At 37.8% G+C, this 23,215-nt stretch overlaps 1 protein-coding gene and 1 long non-coding RNA gene across 3 annotated transcripts in view; one reads left to right on the forward strand and one right to left on the reverse strand.

The window, feature by feature from the left end:
* Positions 1-8,863, reverse strand: part of SLC16A1 (solute carrier family 16 member 1) — a 45,166-nt gene extending 36,303 nt beyond the window's left edge. Inside the window, exon 1 of one of the 2 annotated variants that reach the window (XM_087720147.1) lies at positions 8,755-8,863. The gene's annotated coding sequence lies outside the window, so the exon portion shown is untranslated. Of the gene's footprint in view, positions 1-8,290; positions 8,403-8,754 lie in introns of those variants that run through there. The other variant, XM_087720148.1, reaches the window with a different exon arrangement.
* An 8,505-nt stretch (positions 8,864-17,368) lies between these two features.
* LOC148044679 (uncharacterized) lies at positions 17,369-20,369 on the forward strand. The gene is made up of 3 exons (XR_015697400.1): positions 17,369-17,588; positions 18,696-18,932; positions 19,610-20,369. It is a non-coding gene; the product is annotated as an uncharacterized LOC148044679 (long non-coding RNA).
* Positions 20,370-23,215: the final 2,846 nt, after the last annotated feature.

The following is a 23,215-nucleotide window of genomic DNA, read 5'->3' on the forward strand; positions in this document are numbered from 1 at the left end:
CAACTTTTCCTTGAGGAGATGAGTCAGAAGAATGGGTAGTCCTGCTGGCCAGGGGGCGTTACCCAAAGAGCTTATCTGACTCATCCAATCATGAGAGGACAAAGTCAACACCCATCCTGGATACTCCTCCCCCCTCACTATGGAGAAAAATAGCTTCTCTCTACCAGGATTTCCTCTTCATCATGTCAGCCCTTGGGCTGCCATTCATACGGAGGATGGGTTCAGCAGCCCATCTGATTTCATGCTTACCCCAGCACACCGGCAGACAGCTGCCCTATGACTCCCGTTCTCCCCTGCTCGTCTTGCATGCATTTTTCGGCCTCTGGGTATTCAAAGCAATGCCATGGCTTTTGGTGCCTGCAGCAGTATGGGTTTAGGCGCTCCGTTCCTGGCTCCTTCTGCGCCTGTCAGCAGAGCACCATAACAGCCCTTTAGCACTTCAGGCCTGCTGACAATCGCCTGGATGGATTCTGCCCCTTCTCTGGTTGGCGTGTCTTGCCTGGATGGCCTCTCTCCTCTACCATCCTCTGCCATCTGTGCGTGGGTTGGCTGTTCTTTCCGGACTATCTGTGGGTTGCTGATCCCTTTGGGTGGGGGTGGGGGTAGGTGATGTCATCACTGGGGGACAGAGAGGGGGTGTGGTGTATGGGTAGATGTGGGTGGGGTTGAGAGTATATATTACAGTGGTGTGGTTAACCAGGTTAGAACTGACTTTGCATATTTGCATTTGTGTTATTCGTCAACTGGTGCCGGTTATCACAAGTTTTGCAAATAATACAGATAAAGCATTTTCAATACCACCTTGCTTCTCTGTTTGTGTCCTTGACGGACGCTGGAACTTGACACATTCCTACGTATTTCCATCTTACGTTTTACCCACCTAACATTTCCTGTTAAATTCTATGTTATTCATTTCTGCACACATTATTGAAGTCTGCCTCTAAAGTTTTAAATCTCTTGGCTAGGTAGCCACCTCTTTCAGTTTAGTGTAACCAATAAATGTGCAAACATCTCTTCAACAACTTCATCTAAATTACTGTCAATAATGCTGAACAGCAGAGGTTGGGACAGGCAATTTAGAATTCATGATTTGAGCAAAAATGTACATAGGCAGGACTTACATAGCTATGGGCAACTCTCAGTATTTTCAATTTCCAATTAGTCTTGCATTTTCTGAAAATTCTGAGTCCAAATCCATTCATCTGAAGACCATCTAGTTTGGGGAAAGCTAGATTTGGGCCACATTATAAAGAATGCTGAAGTCACATGAACTGATTCTCTCAAGACTACCAAAATTACTGTAATGTCCGAAGTTACCGTATATCAAAAGTTAATTAAAATAGGAGAGAGTCAGTCTGATCTAGTTGTTGAAGAACCAGGCTAGAAAGCCAGAGACTGTGAGTTCTAGTCCCACGTTAGTCATGAAAGTCAGCTGGGTGATCATGGCTAATGACTCTCTCTCAGACCAACTCACCTCACAGGGTGGTTGTTGAAGGGAAAACAGGAGAAAGAAGTTGAATTGAATGTTTGCTGCTTTGATTTATTGTAAAAAATAGTAAAGGTGACATACATATTAAATAAACCAATACAGCAACTGATATTGTGCATTTGGAATTTATCCATATCAAATACTGGTTTAAATAATAACAGCATGGGATGTAATAGAGAATATGTATTTTTTCAGATACATTTAAGGTATTGTAACAGAATTTCCAATAAAAAGGTTAAAACAAGAGCATTAACAAAAGCACTAATAATTTTCAGCCTGACAGACATCTCAGTGTAAGACTGTTTTGACCTTAGAAAAGCCAGGAGGGTAGGAGCTGTACATATTTCCATGGGAATAAAATTATGTGTGAATTTTGTTTTATTTTTAAAACAAAATTATTTTGAAGCTGTCTATCTAAAGCTTGTATATTTGTATGAAAAATGCATGTGAGTGAGTGTCAAAACTCATTATTTTTGCTGTGTAATGGTAAAAATAATGTCGACTCATCCAGTGCTATCTCTTAAACTGTTTCTACTTATCTGCTCTAATGATTGCATAGCTTGGTTTTAATTAGAACTGACAAGTTTATCTCTCAAGTAGCAGAATCAGCATACAGCATTCACATTCTATTCTTTCAGACAAATGTCCTATAGTTTACAGATGGTAAGAGTAGAATATCAACATATGTTTAATCAACAAGCAATTTCTCTATCCAATAAGGTCAAAATTCTAATTGTTCAAATTGAACATTGGTTGACTTCATTATTTGACATACCGTAAGTTGTCAGTTTCAGGATTATTTATTCTTGGATATCCTAGAATTTACCAAATTCCCCTTTTAATTGGTCATTCATTTTGGTTTTAAGAAACTTTGAAATAAGGCTTTCCAATCAGGAAAATTAGTCTTCTTTGTGTAAGTAAAATGCACAAAATGATATTTTGTCTCAAATTCAGAACATTAGCAAATTAGTAGACCATCATGTAAATAAAGTACTTACTACATTGTAGGATATAGCCTAAATATTGTCAGGAATATATGATATGAGTATACTTAAATAAAATAATATGGATGGAAATGGAAAACAGGCAAATATATAAAAAAGGATATTAATAGCAGGATTCAATGACTTGTTACGCTTACATTGCAAAATAACTTACAAAACAAGGAACCTTGCTCACTTTATATGATTCTGTGATCTAGTCTTGTGCTATTACTTATTCACAAACATTCCTTACAACCCTCAAACAAATTAGCTATGAAACATGAGATGAGATTGAGGAACAGGAAGCAACTAGAACAGAGGCATTCAGCACAGAAATCTTGAGCAGGATTATAAAGAATTTTTAGAATACAGGTCCTGATTATCAGAATGCAGGTCCCCACCCTGACCACTGTGTAGATTTGAATTTATGAAGAAGACAAAATTCAATGCGTTTAAGTACTTAAGTTTAAGCATTCAGGGTATTCTTTGCACATTGGCTCAGAAATAAGAGCACAACAGCAGTCCAAGTATAAGTGAATAGGAAAAGAGATTGTTCAGTTCTTTCTTCACTGTCCCAACATCTTTTCCAATGTATTGCCATTGCAAAGGAACTATTCAAATCAAGCTCTTACATTTCCTGAATTGTCTTTGTGATCTAAATATTATAGTATTCTTCTACAATAGTGCAAATTATAAAAGACCCATGTAGCTTTTTGAACTGATTCTCAAAATGTCAATTGCCAAATGTAGTTGTAATGTTTGGAAAAATATTACCAGAAAAAGCAGCATGAGAGTTAATCTCTCGCTCTCTTTTCAGTCCTTGCACTCATACTAGCCAAGAAAATGATGAAATATTCATGTATCTACAACATGTTAAGTTCTGTACACATTGTCTCTGTTTGGGAGGACACTTCCTGATTTTTTTTCTTCAGAAAAGGAAGCATCTTAATATAGAGCAATGAACATTCCCTTATAAGTCTGATCCAAATTCTTACTTTCTAGTTACTACTACTACTACTACTACTACTACTACTACTACTACTACTACTACTACCACTACCACCACCACTACTACTACTACTAATGCCTGATCACTATAGGAATCTCATTAAAGTTTTCCAGCAATGTTTTGCATAAAGCAGGGGTCCCCAACTTCTGGTCCATGGGTTAACAGCAGGCCACGGCATGCAGCAACCGGGCTGCAAAAAGAAGCAAAACCCCATTTATGGAATGCAGGCAGCAAGCACAACCACACCCCTTCTGGTTTGTGGAAAAACTCTTCTCCACATAACTGATCCCTGGTGCCCAAAGGGTTTGGGGCCACTGGCATATTGAAACATTTGCTTCCACTAAGGCACAGCTATCACAACAAAACTATTACAGGTAGTCCTCGGCTTACAACAGTTCATTTAGTGACCATTTTAAGTTAACAATGGCATTAAAAAAAGTGACTTATAACAATTTTATGACCGTTGCACCATCCTCATGATCACTTAATTTCCATTCGGATGCTTGAAAACTGGTTCATATTTATGATGGGTGCAGTGTCCCGGGGCTCATGTGATCATTTTTTGTGACCTTCTGACAAGCAATCTCAACAGGGAAGTCAGATTCACTTAACAACCATGTCACTGATTCAACAACTGCAGTGATTCATTTAAGAAATGTTGGAAGGAAAGTCATTAAAATTAACCAATTTAACAACTTTCTCATTTAGCAACATAAATTCTTGCTTGTCAGTGAACTAATATATACTTGATAAATTAGTACAACTGCAGAAATGCAGCATTATGATTGGGGGGGGGGGGGAGGAATACAAAACTAAAACTGTGACTCTTGAGATTAAAAGCGTGCACATACAGAAAATATGCAGTGATTTTTTTTCCCCTGGGGCAATATGGAACAAAAGCTGAGAAGTCATATGACAAAGAACACTGAAGTCAACATGCTTTTTTATCACAAACTTCAAAGAGCTTTGCAAAATAATTGCTGGGGTATTAAAGTATTACCAACAATAATGCAAATAAATCAGAAATAAATAGTTTTGTCCAAATACCTGCTATTTCACATACACAAGCAAGTATACACACATCCTTAAAGGATATGATTCAAATATCCAAAGTAACATGCAATTCACATTCAATACTATCTTGAGTTAGCTTGGATGAGCATGCCTCATTACTAAAAGCTACACCTAGTTTGCAGAAACTCTGTAAAAGTGCAGTCTGATATATATTTACATTATTCTTCTTTGAAGCAAATTGGTATCTGATGATTTCATAGATACACCATTTGGTTTTCTTAAGAATTTATAAGTAGTTTCTCCACTCTATTTCCGTTGTTTTTTTTTAACTTCCCAATTTAAACCACAAACTTCGAATTTTCTGGTGGTTTCCCAGCCTAGCAGTAGCATAATGGGATGGGGGGACTACTTAGCTTTCTAATATCAATCAAAACTGTCTACAGATTGCTATGCAACTGGTCCTTTATATGTAAACAAACTGTTAAAATGTAGTTTTTCATAAGTCTTTTAAGTAAATATGCAAAAAATGTACTGGACTGGACTCGAGTTGAAGTAAAAACCGAAACATTTTTGGGCAGAGGCACATTTGTAGCCACAAAGTTGTAAACAATACTGGGAATGTAGATGAAAGCTTATAAAAGCTAAGTAAAGCTACTCTTTTTTCTTCACCAGTTTCATCATTCCTCCCCAAAATATTGTCCATATTAGATAAATGACACTAAGTAGTGTAACCTAATAGTATAGATATCTGAAAATTGTAATAATTGCCAGATGCAAGCATTATGCAATTTTAATACTTTAATGTTTTCATATTATTCCCTTCCTGATCAACTAGAAATGGCATTGCAACTCCTCATATCTTCCAACATGTTCTTGATCATAGAAAGTGCACAGAAAGCATTCAAAAATACATAGGGAGAAAGAAAAATGCATGCAATTTCTTAAAGTGGCTAAAGTCAATGACGATTTACAATATGTAGTTATTTTGTTGAACCAGCAAATTTCCAAATATAAGCCTCCAAATAAGGATATTTACCCCGTTTTCCCAAAAATAAGACCTCCTCAGATAATAAGCCCAATCGGGCTTTTGAGCACATGCGCTCAAATAAGCCCTCCCCCAAAAATATTGCAACACAGCAGCAGCCATCAAGTAACCATGCTGGCCTCCCCCTGCACCTCAAAAGTAATGACTTCCCCCAAAATAAGGCCAAGCGCTGATTTCGGGGGTCAAAAGAAAATAAGACCATTGTCTTATTTTGGGGGAAATACAGTATTCAATTTTGTCATGCTACTATGTAGTTTACTTCCAATTAAATCCTCCACCATTATAACAGAAGAAAAAACTAGTCAAGATCTGCTGAAAGAAAAAAAACTTATACATGAATGCAAAATACACTATCACATTTGTCTAATTTTTAAAATAAGTACTGAAGATGAAAATACAAGATCTTTGCCCAAAATCTAGTCTACAATGACTATTGCTCTAATGAGTATCCCAAATTTAACAGTGACCAAAAGCAAATTTTATTCATTGTAATCCCAGCAACTTTTTTCCAGTGACACTTCATAATTCATTCTACTGATCAGTTATTTTTATAGAAGAGTTTCAACTCAACAGTAGCCACAACAAAGTCACACATGATAAGTGATGGTTCTAAAAATAAACAGAGTCGTTAGATAATCGTCACAGCACAAAAGTGCACACCTGCATTAACAGAAACTTTATTTTCTTTTTCTGAGTAATGATAGAATTGGAAATCCAATCTAATATTAAAAGATGAAAATTCCCATAGCATTGCAAATTTACCCCGTTTTCCCAAAAATAAGACCTCCTCAGATAATAAGCCCAATCGGGCTTTTGAGCGCATGCGCTCAAATAAGCCCTCCCCCAAAAATATTGCAACACAGCAGCAGCCATCAAGTAACCATGCTGGCCTCCCCCTGCACCTCAAAAGTAATGACTTCCCCCAAAATAAGGCCAAGCGCTGATTTCGGGGGTCAAAAGAAAATAAGACCATTGTCTTATTTTGGGGGAAATACAGTATTCAATTTTGTCATGCTACTATGTAGTTTACTTCCAATTAAATCCTCCACCATTATAACAGAAGAAAAAACTAGTCAAGATCTGCTGAAAGAAAAAAAACTTATACATGAATGCAAAATACACTATCACATTTGTCTAATTTTTAAAATAAGTACTGAAGATGAAAATACAAGATCTTTGCCCAAAATCTAGTCTACAATGACTATTGCTCTAATGAGTATCCCAAATTTAACAGTGACCAAAAGCAAATTTTATTCATTGTAATCCCAGCAACTTTTTTCCAGTGACACTTCATAATTCATTCTACTGATCAGTTATTTTTATAGAAGAGTTTCAACTCAACAGTAGCCACAACAAAGTCACACATGATAAGTGATGGTTCTAAAAATAAACAGAGTCGTTAGATAATCCTCACAGCACAAAAGTGCACACCTGCATTAACAGAAACTTTATTTTCTTTTTCTGAGTAATGAAAGAATTGGAAATCCAATCTAATATTAAAAGATGAAAATTTCCATAGCATTGCAAATTTATCATTTTATACCTTGCTAAAAACAATTCAGAAAATAACATGGAAAACATAGAAATACATAGTAGTTTCATTATATAGAAATGAGGCTTACACAGACTCCTGATCAAGCAAATTATCTGCATATCTATTTTGGAAATGTATTTCAGTGCTTGCAATTCAAATTAGTTTGTTGCAATGTACTCAAAACTGTAACTGAAAGTCTTCATTTGAAAAAAAAATCAGGAAGCTTAGAATGAAACCTTATTTATTCAGAGTTTTAACTAAAGAGCATATTTGGGATTAAAGAAAATAAGCGTATAATTGTTTCTATACTTAAATTTGTTTCAGCATCAGCATCCTTAAAAGCTTGTTGTTAAAAAAAAGAAGACACAGTAAACAGTAAGAGTTTTTTTCTGCCCATCCATTTTGTAATACTTATTTCCTCCCCCAAGAAAAAGACATAGATTTACTGCCATAAATTTTGTTGGTGTTTTTTTTTTTTCAAAATTAGAATGAATTTAAAAAGCAATGTTTGTACCAAATTTTGTGAACTTCTCTCGTACCTATTAAGAATTTCATTCACCCCTTATCGCAAGTACCATTATGCCTCTAACATTCCATACTATGTAAACACTGGCTAGACTTCAGTGCGCTTCACGCATACACAGCTCATCAGCCGGATGGATACATTACTTCCATTTATTGTCTCCTATTACCTTAATGTTAGTAAGATGACAGCAGCTCATTTAGCAAATTTCTGCAATCACTTTAAGTAGTCTGCATTATCCATAAAACTTCTAAGGGATGCATTGGCAGAATGGGATCCTACCATACTTCAGAACAATACACGAACACAAAACAATTCCAGTATAAAGAAAAAATGAAAAACTATCCGGCACCTTTATACGGGAAATGAATTATTTAAATACTAAGAGGCACACGTGCAAGCAAGGAAATCGCGGAGTCTGTAACTTAAGCGGCTTGCAAAGCCACAAGATTCGTGTACGGACGAACCCCACACACAACCGAAGCTTTTTGAAATGAGCATTCCTTCACCCCATAAATCCAAATCCTACTTTACACCCCCCTTCCTTCCTCTGCCTCCAACATGTACTATATTTAAAAACAGAAGACGGATCCGATCTTCCCCAGCCCCCCCCCCCAATTATCACGATGAGGATCATTATTAGTTACCGAATGGCCCAAACCCAAATACCCGGCCATTTAAAAAGCATCTCACGATCATCCTTAAAGGCAGGAGTCCAAAGGGCCTCCTCGTGGCACGATGGCCGCCCATCCCGGGCCTCCGTGTTGCCTGACCTTATAAGTAAACCGCCGGGAAAACGGCTTATTTATTTATTTATTTAACCGGTGGCGAGGAGGGGCGAAACCCGCCACCCACAGCCCTTGCCGGCATCCCCCTCCCTTTTCGGCCCTTTCCCCTCATTTCTCCATCATCCTCCATATCCCTTCATTGTTCTACCGCCGGGGAAGAGCCAAAAAGGGGCTCCCAAGTATCTCCTAGGAGAAAACCCCACCGCCTTTGGGGGCTTCCTTCTGGTCTTCTGCCGCCACGTGGAACTGAGCAGGCTCCTCCAGGGAATCTACTAGGAGAATATGGGAGACTCTATCTCTCCCTGTAGACCGGTCAGTCCGCCCGTTTGGCCAGTTAAGCCAGCCAAGCCAAGCCAAGCCAAGCCATACCTGTTGCACGCAGCGACCCAGACACGCGGCACTTCTTTCCCCCAAAGCGCTCACCAGCCCTGGACTCTCCGGCGCTCCCGCCCCCTCACGTACTATAACGGACTGAAGAGGGCGGAGCTCAGCCGTGGTAGGCCGGGCTTCGTTGGCCCCGGAGAGTTGAGAGAGGTTGACGGGAGCAGACGCTTCTCTTTGCCCCCCCTTTCCGCAGAGGGTTCGGCTTCCATTGGAGAGAGGCGCCTCGGAAGAGACGCGGGAAACGAGCTTTTCAAGAGGCCAAGGAAGACGACGCTTTCCGCACGTAGCTCTGGGGGCCAGAAGAGTTGGAGAGCGTTTCTTTGGTCAGAAGCAGAGCCAAGCTGCCTAAAAAGGGGGCGGGGAGGCTCCCTACTTTATTTCCCCGTGTCACTCTCGGCAGCCCCCAAGGGCAAATATCCTTCCAAATGACTTTAAACAGGACCCGTGCTGACCTCCGACTCAACGCTTACACAGCGATTTGTAGTTTTCTCAGAATCACCTTTAGCCCTCAAAAACAGGTTCCGAAGAATATCCTGACTCAGAACAAACTGCCACTCCTTGACCTTTACAACTTGGCAAAGAGTTTCCTTCACATTAAGGTGCATTGCTCTTTGCTGCTGCAAAAAAGATAAAGCATTGAGGAACAACTCTTGGTTTAATTTGCAGGCATTGTGGCCTGCATGCATACAAAATCCACGTTGTGGTTTTTTTTAAAAAAAAAAACAGGAACAACAATCCCAAATTTTATTTCTGTGGACCAAAACTTATGGAACAGAGTGGTCTTTGTCTCTGTAGTAAGCATGTTTATGGCTGTTCTGTTAGCACTGAGGATACTAACCATATAGGTATGAGATATGTTTTTAATTGTGCATTCTGTTCTTTTTTATTTAAGTCTAATCTTGCCTAAAAATAAAATTTACAAAGATCACTTCAATCTGTCTGAATATAGGTGATGTTGTGCTTAATGCCTGGTGACTTCAGCAACAGTCCATGCATTTTTAATAACCAAGAGGGGTTGTTCTTACTGTAATTTCTTCAGCCTCAGAAAAAACAAATCAACACATTGTCATGTGACGTATCACAATTCTTCCCCCTTCGCTAAACCAGGGGTGGACATGACCATGTGATGCATCCAGGCCACGAGTTTAACATACCTGTAGAGAGGTAAAGGTATGTTTGTTTGCATTGTATTATTTTGATACAACAGCATTGTTTACAGTATCAGCAGCAACTCTATTCTGGCAAAAGATCCCAGTAACATGTCTGTCTGTCTTTCTGTCTCTATCTATCTATCATCTATCTATCATCTGTTCTATCATCTGTTCTATCATCTATCTATATGTATATATCTATATCTATCTATTCATTCATCTATCCATCCTGTTGTTCTGAGCTCCAAGCTTGGCAATTTGGTTGTAAATGTTACATCACCATTTGAGGAGACATCATCACTGCACTTTGAATTGTGTTCATCACCTATTTATCAATGTATCTATCTATCCATCCATCCATCCATCTATCTACCTATCTAATCTATCTCTAATCAATAACATTTATTTATATTTCATATTTCTTAACCACCGATCTCCCTCACAGAAGGGCTCTGGGCGGTGTAAAATACAATCAATAAAATTAACATTAAAATCTTAATTTAAGATTAAAAAGTTATAAAGTTATAGAAATAACATAACATTTTAAGTGTGAAAGATTCCATGATGTGGGGGTTAGCAGTTGTTAATACAGGCGGGGTGGGGGGGGAGTCACATTGAGCCAGCCAACTCCACAGTTGGCCTTAGTTTCCTCCGTACAAGGCACACAGGTTTGACTGCTTTAGGGAAGGTCAACAGATTGGGGCTTTCCTCACCTCTGGTGCCAGGATATTCCATAAAGTGCAGGCAGTGGTAGAGAAGGCTCTCTTCCTAGACACCCCACCAGACAGAATCTGCAGTATACCTTCCCAGCCTGTAATGTGACGAAACTAGTTCTATAGGTAGCCTGGTGCTATGCCCTTTATAGATGATGACTAACACCTATAAATTGTACCTGGATGCAAACTGGCACTCTCTGCAGTTCACAGAGCAAAGATGTTATATGTGCCTTTCTTTGGCCACCAATATGGCTTGCACAGCTGCTGCTGAATACTTTTCAAGGGTATCCTCATGTAGGGTGCATTGCAGTAGTCCAATTGGGTGATTTTTGAATACATTTTTACATTATATACGTGGAATAATATGCTGTATTGATTTAAAGATAAAAAATTTCTCCAATTTTTATTTATTTGTTACATTTATATTCAACTTTTCTGTAGGAGCTCAAGGCAGCAGGCATAGTACTGTATTATCACCTTCATTTTTTCTCATGAACCACCTATGGAGATCTATTATACTAAATCAGCAAACATTTTTCGGAAAAGATGCAGTCAATATATACACTGCCTAGAATTGCTTGTTGTGAGATAGGTGGCTATATAAATCAGACAGACAGATGGATATGGAGCAAATAAATAATATCAAGATTAAAGAAAAACAAATTCTCTTAATATTGTATGGCTACAATATTAGTATCACAGATATATCATTTGTCTAGAGGTCTATGGAATATGATTGCCATCTGTAAGTTTTAGCATCTGGATTAGGGAAGCTTACAGCAGAGTCAAGTCTTAAAACTCTTCCAAAAAGCCATGAGAGTGGCCCACCAATATTGTGTTCAATAGACCTTACTAATAGATAAAAATGCCTGTAATAAATTCCAGAATGTCAGATTCATAAGTTGAGATGAAATAACTGATGTTTGTATGATTTTATTGTAGAAAAGCATTCATAATTTCATTATCAACAATATTCAAGTGAATATGATAAAGCTGAAATGTATAAAGCTATTCCTGGATTTTAAAAATAAACTCTGTCTATACTGTGTATGTTAATGAATTTTACTAGCAGTGCAGATTAGTGGAGAATACATTTATAAATCTGCATGTGAAGTAGACATTATACATGTTAAATTAAATTAAATCATTCCAAAAGGATAAATTGATTTGGAAATGCCCATGCTATCTCATTGTTTTATCATTCTCATTTTATCAGATCTTCTAACCTGCTAATTATAGTGTGTATATTCCCTATATCCATATCTTTATAGATTGACAGACAGGAAAACTTGATAAAGTGGATTGATAGGCTGCTACTGATTATGCAGTTTATGATATTCATATCATATGCACAATTGCACTACTGGATATCTTCCAGCTACTTTGACACTTCCGATATTGCACACTTGAATGGAAGTCTCACTGAACTCTCAATAGTCATTCATAAAGTTACTATACCACGAATGTTTGTTTGCATCCGTGAAATGCTAAGCATTTACGTTCAAATAATCTATTTTCAAGTTCAGGAACAGTACAAAGTGTAGGTATTCTTAAGTATATTATTTAAAAGGAAAAAAAAATCAGAGGCACCCTCCAGTATAACCTACCTCCTACTGAATAGAAAAGACTAGTAATGTTCCAGAGCAACATGCCTTATTATCAAACCTGAGAAATATAAGAGTAGTAAAGTACAGAGTAGTGAAGTAACACTAAGTCATTATCTGCCTAATTATTATCTACTGAATAACTATAAATGGCTGAGTTCTTAAATATTTTCCCAAAGAATAAACACAAATATTGGCAATTATAGTTAGCTGTGACTTGACAGGAAATAAGAATCCAAGTGTAAAATGTATTTTTAAGACGCATTAAAATATTGTCAAAGGATCATTGCCATATGCTTTTCTCTAAATTAATGATTAAAAGAATATTTTTTCTTAGTTCACCTGTCATTGTAACCTGAAATTAGTTAAGACAGATTCAGTTTCCTTTTTACAAGAACAAATGTTTAATATCTAGTGATTTGCTCTAGGTAGAAAGAAAGATGAAACAAAGCTGTTAAGTTGTGACAGTAAACAGATCTCCTGTCAGATCAAAGAGAAAAATCATTTCTGCAGTAGGACTCAGCACTCCAAGTACGCTTGATAAATGTTAAGGCACTTAATGATGCTGAGGCAAACCCATTGGACAATATCATAATTCTGATCCATGGGTTTCTTTATTTTTTGTGCCTTTCATCTAATACTTTTGGTGACTGCTTGGACATCTTTTTTGACAAGATTTTTGGAAGTGGTTTGCCACTGCCTCCTTCCTAGGGCTGAAAAAGTAACTGCCCCAAAGTCAGCTAGCTTACTTCATGCCTAAAGCAGGATGAGGACTCACACTCTCCTGCTTTCTAGCCTTGTGCCTTAGTATGACTATTACTAACTACTATACCAAATTGGCTCTCAATCCATTAATTAGAACTATTTTTTTAAAAAAAACAGCAAATGAAGACTTTAAATGTGATGACCTATGACTTATGATCTTTTTTGGAGCTTTCTCCCCACTTCACATGAGATACTGCTGCCTATACCTCGGGGAAAAAACAAACATAAATAACAGAAATACAGGTGGTTTTTTATTTAATGACCATTTGTTCGGCGAACATGCAAACTTACCGCAGCACTGAACAAGTGATAGTTATAACCAAGCCTCATACTTAGGATGTTGTAGCTTCCTGTAGTCACATCATCACAATTTGCAACTTTCTGTGCCAGGTTCCTATAAGCAATGCCAATGGGGAAGCTGACAGTTAGTTCTAAATTGTGGTCATATGGTTGATTAACAATCCAAGCGGTTTTTGTTTAATCATAGCAACTGACACTGTTAGCATTGCCATTGCTAAGTGGCATAGTCACATTGTTTTTCAACTTAATATACACTTCACTTAAGGAGTTCTTGTTCCCGATAAGCAAGGGTCACTTGTATTTAGAAAACATAAACCCAAAACACCATTATTCAAATAAAGATGAAATCTTTTACAGAATTATTTAAGATTGCCATAAAACCTTCAGCAATAGTATGTAGCCAAACATTTGAGCTGAAAACAAGATAATTCATTCAGAATACACTTTCATAAATTGAAATTTAACTCTAAAGAAGTGTTCTGTTTTTGGAAATGTGTTAATTTATCAGCTATAAATGGTCAGGAAGTTGGTTGTAAATTTAATGTCAATACTTGGACTTTTTTAAAGAATGTTTTAATTACCTCAATTAACAATTAACTATATTTGGTTTGTTTCTCTTATTGCAAATTCCATATAATTCAAAAAGGCAAATTTCTCCAGTTCAGAATAAAAAAACAAAAATAGATTCATTCATCCATCAAAGATTAGTTCTACCCTATCATTTTAGCTTCCAACAAGATAATTCTAGATAATTGATAGAAGTAGGCAGAATCTCTTTTTTTAAACTGATTTCAATGCTTGAAAATTCTGGATTTTAATGTTAATAACAGTAGAGAACTGTTTTTAAATGATCAGTTAAAGACAGAGTTGTGTTTAAAAGTTTGTGAATTCTCTATATTTCAGCATAAACATAACATAATATGTGATCTGTTCTCCATACAAGTTGTAGATTAGATAAAGAGGACTCAAACAAATGAGTAAAAAACATTGTACTTGTTCATAGGTTTATCAAGGAAAATTATTCAAAGCTATGTATTCAAAGCACATTGTATTTATGGTAGGCACTCCAGCTGGTCTAAGTTCTGTCTCTATCATATGCTAGTACTTTACCTGCTAATACCCATGCAGTTTGACTTGACTTAAAGTTAATATTTGTTTCTTCATTAGGCAGAATCTTTCAACATTCATGTTCTTATTAGGTTAGTAAATTCATTATCTCAGTTCAGTAGCCATAAAGAGAAATCAAGGTAAGACTGCCTTTTTCTGAACTTGTCATTAGAAAAAAATGCAGTGAAGAAGGAACCCAGGATTTTTTTTTGTATCTGTCATTTGTCAGCACACCCCCCCCCCCCAAAGTAGTAATTTGGACAAGATGACTTTATTCAGTAAAAAAGAAAGAAATAAACAAATCAATGTTCACACCATTTCAAACTCTGGAACTGCTGTACAGGGAAATCAGATTTTTTTAATGATCTTAATTTAGCATTGATTAAAAGCATATGAAAATTGATCAGACTACCCCACACGTAAAAAAAATAACCATCTTAAAATTAAATAAACTAGTTTGGCAGCCTTCTCAATGCTTCTAAACCCAATTGTATTTATTTAACTGAATGTAATAGAGCTATTAAATGCATTAATTTTACGTTAATAAGAATTCTTATTTGTTCAGAAATCCAAAATTAGGGAGTTTTTTTTTAATTCCTTTAAATAAAACACCAAGCTTTTATTTGCGGTTAATGCTCATCACATCCTGCCCAACTGCAATTTGAATTAGTCAAATTATATCCAAGAGCCAGAGGCTTTTTCTATTGTGTTTTCTTCACTCTATCAGTTTCACAAATATTTGTTTGTTCAAGAGGAAACCAATCATTACAAAGATCTTATCACAAATGACTCTTAACTGAAATTATCAACGTACTTCTATGTCCAGGTTTGTTTGTTTTTTTTATCAGCTACCTTTATACCATTGTTTGTTAGTTAGACCCAAAGAATGATTTTTTACTGCCATTATGCTGTCAAGGGTTAATACCCATGGGGCAGTTAATTAATGATTGAAGTTTTTTTTCATATACTGTAATTTGACAGGTAAAATACAGGTTGAAAGAAAAAGTGGTATGTGAGAAACAGCAAGTTCAACCAGCTTTAAAGGAATTCTTTTGAAGTTCCCAGTTGAAGAAAGTATGCCTCATTTTAATTTTTTCATTTAATTTTTATTTCTGCATGCCTTTGCAAGATGATACTAGAGGATTGGAATATAAATTAAATTGTGAAATTTCTTCATGCAGCTACAGCTAAATGGGAGTGAAAAGTTTTCCCTCACAGTGCTAGTGGGAAATGAAGTGCACTACTCTCAAAACAATGTATTGTTTTTATTAATAATGCATCAATAAAACTGTGGAAATAGCACCCACCCATTAAATAAATCTATTTTTAAAAAGATATATGGATTATTATTAAATTACTAGCTGTACGCGGCCACGTGTTGCTGTGGCCCAGTCTGGTTAAATGGAAAAGAAAGAAAAGAGAAAGTGCAAGTTTCTAATATGTTTAATTTCACAATGCTTGTGGGTATACAATATTTTTTGTTGTTCCATTCTCTATGCAGATATATTGTCTGGTTTGCCGACTCTAGAACACACAACATATAATTGTCCATGTGGAAAGACGTTGGACCGGGCACATTTACCAACAGCATGCGAAGAAAGAAACATTCAAAGGGTGGATCCCTCCAGGCAGGGTCATGCCGTTGCCAGCAGTGGCAAGGTTCGTGAGGGTCTTGCCCACCTGGCGGGCCCTGCCAGTCACTGCACCGGCCACGGCTCCCCCGGCAGAGGTGGCGCCGGCATGGAAGTGAGCCACGGTGGCCCCTGCAAGAGCCGCCACGGAGGATGCTCCCGCAGGCCCCGCCTGGCGCCTTCTAAGCTCTCCCCGATGGGCTGAATGGGGCCCCTCCGGACATGGGCAGGGGGACCCCAGCATGGGAGGGAGGCTGGGGTATACTGGGGCAGCAGGTGGGCACTGCCATTGGTCAAGTCTCAGGACTGCTGGGCTGGGTGAGGCCAGTTGGGGGAGACGGTGCCGGGGCTGTTTGCCTCGTGGAAGTTGTTGAGCATCTCCTCAGAGGCACTGCACTTGGGCTCCCCCAAGTCGGTTGCCCGGGAGAGTGAGGCTTCCAGGATCTTGGAGGAGGAGAAGTCCTCGGTGTGCAATTTGTCCAGGTCGTCATAGCTCTCTGTGTCTTCAGTGATGCTGTTGTTGGACCTGAGGCTAGCCGAGATCTGCATCGGGGTCACGCTGGTGATCTGGAGCTGCTCTTCTTCAACTGGGTGCCCGCCGGACCCCCCGACGCCTCCTCCCTGCGAGAACAGCGCCAGGCTCTGCGGCAGAGGCGCCCTGGGAGGGCAGGAGACCGAGGCAGCAGCGGAGGCCAGGGGAGGCGGTGGCAGCTGGGACAGCAGGCCAGGTGGGAAGTCCTCCAAGCTGGCGCCGCTACTGCTGCCGGCCCACCAAGGCAGCATCGCGGGCTGTGTCATCTTCCTCTCCCGTGCCTCCGCCATTGAATGAGGCTGCAACTGCTGTTGCATTGGGGCCGACGGGAGGAAGCCGACAACAACACTTCCCTCAGGCATTGCCCCGGCCGAGGAGAGGAGGAGGCAGCTGCTGCTTCCGACCCGGCTTCCCTCGGTGGCAGCGGCGAGAGGAAGCACCCGGCGTCCCCTGAGGAGCATGAGGAGGAGGAAGGAGCCGCCCCTGGCGATGCAGACAAGAGGCAGCCCCCACCGGCTGTGGCCCAATCCAGAGATGGGACCGCCGCTGCAGCCGCCGCCTCACGAGGCACCCATCCCCCTGCGCCTCAGGCTGACACTGTTGCCGCCGCCCCATTGGTGCCACCTTGGCAAGGTCGTAGCTGGCTCACTGTGAGAGAGGGTGGAGAGTGCGCATGGCTGGCCATGCTGAGGAGACGCTCCACCACCTCCTCCTCTGGAGCTCCGCTGGGCTGAGTGGGGAGAGGTGGGCTTAAGGGCAGGGAGAGGCGGCCGAGGGATGGCGCAGGCAACGCTCCACCGCAGACAGCAAAAGCCCAGTGGGAGAGGAGGGGAGAGGGGAGGCCGAAGGGCTTCAGCTCCCCTTGACGAAAATGGCCGAAGCTCTTCGGAGGGGGGGGAAAGGGGAAAGGATGCGGCCGCAACCCAGCCACACATATAAAGGGACCGTCAGGACAAAGCTGGAGAGAGGATGAACTGTTCCGAATATACTATGCTCACGAAATGAAGTCTATGGTAAACAACACAGCTCAATTCCAATGCAATGTCACATGAAATAAAAATGAAAATAAATCAAAATCTATGAAAATTCAATATAACAATGCAATCGGAAACATTGAAATGGAATCATAAAATATTTAGTATAGCGTGTGTTGCTTTTACGTCCAACAGATGGCGATGGTTTTCAAAAAAGCATGTTTTTACCTGTCACAGGTATGACATCTATATAATATAGATATATAAAAACACGTGCGTATTCGAATGCAACGTATCAAAATTTCAAAGCAATCGGTGAAGAACTTTCGGAGATTTAGGATTTTGAACAAACGAACATTTACATTTTTATTTATATAGATTAAGGATTGAATAGTATGCTGAAATAGTATAAATATATAAAATGCATGTTTACCGTTAAGCATACTTATTAATAAGGAAAAGCTCTAATTAAAGGAACACTAAGGAGTTTCTTTTAAATTATTCTATCTATGGCTTTGCTGCATATGCATTTTCTTTGTAATTTATTGTATTGTGGCTTGGGACACTTGTGAATCAGTGTTCTATTAGAAGATATTTGATCCCCTGCCTTAGCTATTTACAGTAGCTACAAAAATTTCATTGGGGAATATATCATGATTCAAGCTTATTATAGTCTTGTGTTTGGAGAAAATGTGTTTAATAGATAAATTAACTATTCCAAAGATAACCTTTTTGCCATACTGTAGGTTTGTACCATCAAGAATATGAACAGAATATGAATATGATTCAGTAACTACCTATGAATTTGTTCTCACTGAAACTTCAAATTGTAATATTATTTACATGAAGTATCTGCAGATTAGTTTTTGCTCAATTCAGAAAAGCTATATTCATTATTTCAAAGGTAATGAGTCCTATTTTGTATTAAAATAGGCTGACCTTGACATTTCAAGTTGTTTTGTTATTAAAAATCCTGATTGTAAATGATAGTTTCCCCAGGTCTTCCTTGGTTACAATAATTGGTATTTTGCCTTCTTCCTTTACTTATGTTTACAAAGGAAATAGCCACTTGAGTAAGACTGTGATTTTGCCAACTTTATCTTTCCCCACAAGAGTATATTTTCTTTGCTTTTTTGCCTTATTCAGAGGACAAGCAGCACGTATTAGTATCAAGGCTCACAGAGGGGATATGGATAATATTTCAGCAGCAAATATGTGATGTGACAGAGCCCTACATTGGGCTTTCATTGACATTGTTTCTAGGGAAACAAGGAAAGGTCCTATGGATGTTATGTATCCATGGACTGAAGCCACTACTGTGAATATGATTCAAGGATGTTTCAACAAGATTTCCTCCATGAGATTACTTGAAGAGTTCCAAAGGTATGAAAACATCACAGTCAGATTGGTGTTTGATGTTTTGTGATTAGTTTGAGCTCTGCCCTAAACATAGATAATGTAGTCAGAGCACTCAGTGGTTGGTTTTTTTATGTGAGTAGTAGCAGAGGAGAGAAAATTAGAGATACAGCTGAAGGTATGAATAATAGTAACTGGCTGAGTCAAGTCAACTAAGTTTATTACAGTCAAAGACCAAAGACTTGTACTTGAGAATGAATTGTTGTTTTGAGTTCTAAGATGCACCCTTGATTTTCCTAGTAGAAATCACTAAAGAAACTAATCTTAGTATTGATACAATCATGTAAGAACTGGTTTTGTGTCTCCTATTCAGGTATATTTCAAAATTATTTCAAGTTCTTTGAAAAGCATTGAGATATGTTGCCTCTATTTTTAGAAATGAAGTTAAAATAAAAATGTATTTTTAATGGAATATAAACAATGTCAAACTTCACATACTGTACGTGTAGAACTCCATATTGTTATAACTCAGAACACTATTGAGATTAGTGTATTCTTCACTTTTTTATTGGATTATATTATACATTGGACTATAATGCAATTTATTTCACGTTCTGATATGTGAGCCTAGCCACTAGATCAACAAATCATGGCTTAGCATAATGTGTGAAACTTTATCTGCATTTTGTCTTTTGTTTCCACAGAACTACAAATCTTGATTTCAATGGCAACCAGAGAATACTTTTCAGATCTTTACTGCTAATATATGAATATGTGAACTGTTTTTGTTAATATAATATGTTTATATGTTTCCATCTCTCTGGTGAGACACAGATATCTGCAAGGCCATTTCCTATGCTGTAATAAGTAAATAACTTAAAAAAAAACTTTGGGGAGGTGCCTGCTAGAGTAGGAACAAAAAGATCCAGATTCTAGCATTCCCTTTATAATGGAAACCTTGGGGAGTCATGCCCTCTTAGCCCTAATTAGTGTGAGTCCTTGCAACAATTTGGCTGATAACACCTCTCCCATCATGTTTTGATAGCTTCGCTATAAGTGGTAGGTGAGTGCAATTCAAAGACAAATGGACCCTGCAACACTAAGAAATACATTTTGTTTTACATTTAAATCTCATTTTCTTTCAGTAATTTGAAATAGACTTCAAGTCTCATGATTCCCAACTCCATTATTGTGCATCTATTTTTGTCAAATAACCAAACTTGTAATGGTTTTTTAAAAATATTTCTTAAATAAAACATTCAAATTCTGTGCTTGTTTCTTAGCTCTAGCTTTGTTAGTCCATTTTTTTAAATTTTCTAGATTGCTGTTTTTTATGTATTGTGCCTGTTTTTTATGTATTGTGCAAGAACTTTGTTGCATGTAGTGTTCTATTCTTTTCATTCATCGTTTAGCTTCAGCTGATAGTAGTTTATTTAAACTTTAATAAATAATTTATTTATTAAACTTGTATTCTATCAATGATTCTGGGCAGCTCACCGGATTGAAAGAGATGTGGCCATCCTTGTCTATGCAGAGAAACTAAGAACAGTTACAAGCAATGTCAGTTGAATGAGAGACAAACCAGGAATATTAGGGTTGTGGTTTAGATTAAAAAGTTGGGGGGAAACGGAGCAAAGCAATCTTTACTCATCATTTTACCATTATATTTTTGTTTCATAATTTTTTCAAAGATAATCTCCATCCTCTGTTTGAAAAAATCTGTAGGAGACAAAACATTATAAAATGTAGTAACTTCTTCCTGATTCAGTAGCAAACAGACTCAGATTCAGTCTGCCTGTTTATATACTGGTAGAAAAACTCTAGGACAATTTCTCCTTATGGTTTTAAGTAGCCTTATGTTAAAATAATCCTTTATAAACAGAGATTAAAGATGCACTTTTACCTAGCCATTGATTTTCCCTAGGATCCATACAGACCTCAGCTATTGCTTTGTTATGTGCAACAGAATGTTTCCATTTATCTGTCCTTTACTATCAGTGATAAACAGCTGAGAAGAATTCAAGCAGCTTCACTAGGCAGGAGGTAATTAAGTACTTAAAGTCAGCAACAAACAAATTACTGCAAAAACAAAAGTACTGCAGAATCATGTAGACAGCCAGGAAATTCATGATATTCATTCCAGACTATTCAACTAATAAAGTAATGGAGTATTTTAAACACGAATAATTATGGTGGACTTAATAGATTCTGTTAGCCTGGTAACAGAGAGAGAAGGAGAATTTCACAGCCGAGTATTAACTGTTTTGAATACAGTGTATTGTAAATTAAGAGTAAGTTATTCATTTCCGAGCAAAGGAATATATTACTAAAAGACAGTTGTGGATGGGATAAGTGTAAAATAAAAGTTAGTTTGTAATATTCCTCAATTTCCTGGAATTAATCCTAATATAATTATGATCAATTAATGCTAAAGATTTTGAAAATTCATAAAAGAGCATAGTATTCACATGTTTTTACTTGTAATGTCAGCTCAATCTTAGAAGAATAATTCAGCATTCTAATACAATAAAATCTCTGCTACACTTAACATTACTAATGCTATTCCCTTTACCCTTGTCATATTAGTCTTAATTGCTGTTCCTAGGTTGGTTGGTTTTCTTATGGTTTAAATAATTTATCTTAATCTCACTTTCTGCTAAACTAAATCTGGCATTGGAAACAATGGTTAATTATTTGGTAAGGATTGTATGGTTTTTCTTTAATTTGTATTTTGATGATAGCACTACAGCTAAACTTTTATAAATAGATACTGTATTTTCTTCCTCACTTCTAAAATAAGATTTGGAAAAATTATTTAAATCTCATTATGAAGAAGATTGAGCACGGCTTAGAGTGTATTGTTGTGCTCATCCAGTGGTAATAAAGGTAATACTCTCTTGTTTCTTTTCATTATTGAAAAATCATTCAGCAGAGCTTACGTGGCTCAGAGATTTCAACAGTTTCCCCAATAAATGATATGATGGAGCCTTACATATGCTATGACATATGTGTAAAATATCTGTAAAATACTTGCAATGATAAAATGGTATGTCTTGATGCAGAGCCAGATGCCTCCTTTGATGAATACATAAAAAGGCTTATTTGGTCCACTTTAGTAAGATCAGTTTTAGTATGAATTTGGTGATGTGAATAGGATGGTGCGTGCAGCTACACATTTTCTCATGCCCTGCTGTTTCTGGCTGATCTGATCCAGCTCAGGAGGATTAGCTGATTGAGCCTAGTATATGAGAAATGAATGTTTGGAACAGATGCAAAACATCAAAGCAACTCTATAGCTGCTCAGTAAATCCACAATGAATCCTGAAATTACTTTTTAATAGTAATTTTATTAAATATTCAAATAAAAAAAATAAAAGATGCACAAAAGAAAAACTGGAAGAAATCCCTCTGTTAGTAATACTGAAGTTTGTAGATGATACAGCAGTCATTGGTCTCATTTGAGACAATGATGGGTCTGCATATAGAGGAGAGGTAGACCAATTGGCCCTGTAGTGTAGTAGAAACAATCGAGCTGAATTCTTATTAAAATTGTAGAGATGGTACGTTTTGGAAGAAGTTCTACCTTTTACAATGTTAGATAACACAATAACAACAGTAGAGACCTTGAAGTTTCTACGTTCTATTATCTCCAAGGACCTGAAATTGACACCTAACATTAGAATCATAATTTAAAAAGCACAACAAAAATGCCTTTCCTGCATAAGTTCAGATCTCCTAAGGATCTGCTGGTACAGTTCTACAGTAGAATTATTGAATCTGTCATTTGTATCTCAATAATTGTCTAGTTTGGCACAGCAACCAAACAGGACAGATATAGACTTCAACAGATAGTTAGGGCCTCAGATAAAACAATTGCAACCAGCATGCCTGTCAGGCTTCCAAATAGCATCCAAAAGTATATCAGAGTCCAAGGCAAAGTATTGCTCAAAGTTCCAATTTATCAAGAGAGCCATGTTGGCACATCTGGGAAAACCCAAATCTGAAAGCTTCCCGGTTTTCCCCACCCAGTTGAAAGTTCAAGATCTTGCTCCCACACTCACAAGTCCATCACATGGTCCAATCTCTCACTGCAGTTCCACCCATCCAATTCCAGTCAGGTGCAGAGACAAAGGATGACCTTGGCTTTATAGAAAGAATTTTGTGGCTACATAGTATGTGACTCTTTACAATCCCCCCTCCCATTTTCTCACAATAGAAAATGCATAGCAAAATAATAGAAATTGTGGCAGGCCAAAGACCCAAAAGAAAATATGGCTGCAGAAAAGAAAATATGACACTGCCTTTCATTG

The sequence above is a fragment of the Thamnophis sirtalis genome, unplaced genomic scaffold (genome assembly GCF_051295495.1).
Source record: "Thamnophis sirtalis isolate CommonGarterSnake01/CBP01778 unplaced genomic scaffold, rThaSir2_p1.2 scaffold_7, whole genome shotgun sequence".
Lineage (NCBI taxonomy): Eukaryota > Metazoa > Chordata > Lepidosauria > Squamata > Natricidae > Thamnophis > Thamnophis sirtalis.